The sequence below is a fragment of the Wolffia australiana genome, chromosome 6 (assembly GCF_029677425.1).
Source record: "Wolffia australiana isolate 7733 chromosome 6, ASM2967742v1".
Classification (NCBI taxonomy): Eukaryota; Viridiplantae; Streptophyta; class Magnoliopsida; order Alismatales; family Araceae; genus Wolffia; species Wolffia australiana.
This window is the reverse complement of record NC_135840.1, coordinates 13,796,402-13,799,652: the sequence shown is the minus strand read 5'-3', so window position 1 is coordinate 13,799,652 and position 3,251 is coordinate 13,796,402. Positions and strand designations below refer to the sequence as shown.

General features: G+C 45.7%; 1 pseudogene; it reads right to left on the bottom strand.

Annotated features, from left to right (window-relative positions):
* Positions 1-2,936: 2,936 nt before the first annotated feature.
* Positions 2,937-3,015, bottom strand: LOC144705071 (small nucleolar RNA R71; annotated as a pseudogene).
* Positions 3,016-3,251: the final 236 nt, after the last annotated feature.

Sequence of the window (3,251 nt, the reverse complement as noted above, 5' to 3'; positions counted from 1 at the left end):
AACGACAAGGGCTAAAAATTTGCGTAATTTTCACCCCTATTTTCGGCTTATCAGGTGCTAAGTAAACGTGGAGAGAGGATGAACCGTCACGAGATGTGGTTCAACCTCTCGTTACAATTTTGAAATACAAATAAAACTAAAAAGGGAAAGTGATGTAACACAAAGACAGCTGGGATCGACGGCTCGTGTTACGTCATAGCGAGATGTGAAGCGTGACGAGAATTAAGGTGAATGCACGTTTGAAATTCCTCAGGAGCACAAGAGCGGTCCGACGATGGGGCAAGGGTACAGTAAATCCTAAGAGAGACGAACAGATCAGGGCAGACTCCATGTGACCCACAGAACCCACGACCTAGCATGACGTGGAGGCGTTTTACTACGCGACGGTGTTCACCTCCAACGGAAGTCACCAGTCTTCAACTTCAAGAAAAATCCTAACTCTCGATAGAGGTAGCTATCCTATCCAAATGATGTCGACACGATAGCGGAAGCGGAACTAATAGGGGAAGACAGTACTAAAGGAAATAACAATTCTGATAATAAAAAGGGGAAGGAGCAGGAAGGAACCTGGTCACGCTTCGTCAACGTCAAATGGTCGAGAGAATTCCCAACACCAGGAGCACGGGCTGATCAATAGGCCATGCCAGAGGAATCACCACGAATTGGGTTGAGCAGGAGTCCACGGACGAGGCTGCTGGGCAAGGATGAGTCCTGAGTAGGCTCTAACAACTACAGACACTCCAAGCAGGCCGGGCTCAAGCACATGAATTGGTAAGCGCTGATGACTCTCAATTTTTTATTAAGGATTCTATGGGCATCAAAGTGTCATTTACATACATTTAATCCATAATAGTCATATTTCATGCACATTATTTTCCCACTTACTAACCCCACTTGATTCTCTGAATCAAGTGAATTAGATCTCACTTATGGGATTTATGAGTTCAGATATGGATCAAGCACCAAGAGGACTGCATTTGATCAAGAGGAGCTGAGAAAAACTATAAGGAAGAAAAAGCCTGAAAAAATCTCCAAGAATCACAAATGAGAGAAACCTATAAATAGCCTCTTGAGAGTGCATTTTAGGTTGTCCAAAATTTCCACTTGAACAAGATATGGCTTGGAGAAGAAGAGTTCTGCACCCTCCAGAAGCTGATGAGCATTGGAGCTGGAGAGAAGGACCAAGCTGAGGAATAACTTGGGCTAGACGACCTCCATCTTGCCGCAAGGATCGTGACACAAGGACGGAGTGATTTCTCAAGTTTCAGTAACTGTGCACTACTCTCCCTATTAGACAATCTAAGTTGGGTTGGAAGAAACACTCCAGTGATCTTCCAACGATTCCAACTGACATTGTTTCTTCTTCTAGTTTGATTTCTAGTTTACAATTTGTTTGAATCATTTTCCTTCTCGTCTCTCTTCAAATCATCAGTTGTTCCACTACATCTCGTTCACAATTTACCCCATCAGAAGCAACCAAGGTCGTAGCCAAGGCCATCAGCAGCCAAGGCAGCTTGCAGACAAGGCCGCCAGCAGCCAAGGCAGCTCGCAGCCAAGGCCGCCTGCAGCCAAAGCCGCCAGCAACCAAGGCCGCAACCAAGGCCGCAACCAAGGCCGCCAGCAGCTAAGGCAGCTCGCAGCCAAAGCTGCCAACTGTAGAGCTGCGCACGACCAAGGCTGCCAGCAGCCAAGGCCGCGCGCAGCAGAGCTGTGCACGACCAAGGCCGCCACTGGCCATAGTCGTACACAGCCGTGGCCCTGCGAGCAGGTGCGCCGCTCGCACGCAGCAGCCGTGTGCAGGCGCCGTGCTGCGAGCGAGCACGCCCGCGCGCAAGCAGCAGCCTGTGCGCAGTAGGCACCGCGCGCAGGCAGCAGCCTGTGCGCAGTAGGCACCGCGCGCAGGCCGCACCCTCGCGTAGGGGTCCTTGCGCACATAAACACCCGTAGGGTGTTTGTGTATTTGCCCCAAAGGGATGGAGTGAATCATTCAGTGAAGAAACTCTTCACTGAAGATTCAGCTGAGTTGAGTTCTTTAGAGACTACTCTGCAGGATTTTTTCGAGGATAATTTAGCTGATTGTTATAGCTGAATGTTGAGGTCTAAAATTATAAACTGAATTGAACGGAATTGCCATTGTCTTATATGCTCCCTGTGAATCGACACCTTACTCGCCCTAAGGCTGTGAGGTTAACTTTTAGTGTTGAATAGCTCAATTCCTCACACGACTAACCCGTAAATAACCAGTAAAAAACCACTTAAATTGAGCCTATCAACTGGCCCCGTTGCCGGGGAGCACGGTATTACAATAGTAATTTCATTCTTTTCATTTATTGTTGACTCATTCTCCTTAAGCTGCAGGACTTGAAAATCCTCAGCTTATTGTCCTTCTAACATTCTTCTGAAGTCTATGGTAGTGACAAGGTCCAAAGCTGGTGACAGATATGTAGAGGACTCTGCGCGTGCTAGAGACTCCACTCCAGAATCTATAGTCACACAATTGGAAAATGAGCAGAGAAACATGGCAGAAGAAGGACGTCAACAACATGAGAGGAGAAGAACCATGCGAGACAGATCAACACCCTCAAGATGTTTGAGGCAAACTGATGTGAATCTGAACATAGGTGAAGGTATAATGTTCAGGTATGACAATGCTCTCATACAGTCTTTACCTGAATTTAATGGACATTCTGCACAAAACCATTTAGAGTTTTTAGATGATTTCCATAATCGATGTTCTTCCCAAAACGTCCCAAGATTATCTACAAAGATGTTAAAAATAAAATATTTCCCTTTAACTCTAAAAGACAAAGCTTTCTCTTGGTATCGTAATCTAGGAATCACTTTCCACTCTTGGGACGAAATGTAGGGAAAATTTCTGCAAAAATTTTACCCTCTCTCCAAGACTCATTTCTATAAAAGGGAAATCCATAATTTCCACCCTCATGAAGGCGAAGCATTTAGTGAGGCCTGGGAGAGATTCAATGACTTGATGAGGAAATGCCCTCATCATGGAATTGAAAACTGCCAGCTAGCCCAAATTTTTTATGAATCTCTTTCAGACTTCATGAAAAATAAGGTAAATTTAGCCACAGGTGGAATATTTTATACGGCATATGAAGATGAGGTATTTGACATTTTGGAGAGAGCTGCAGAAACTGATCTGCAGGAAATTGGAGCAAACCAGAATGGAAGAAATATGCAGCCAAAAAGGGTAGGAGGGGTGCAGGTCAATGCCAAAGAGGTGGAGCTGC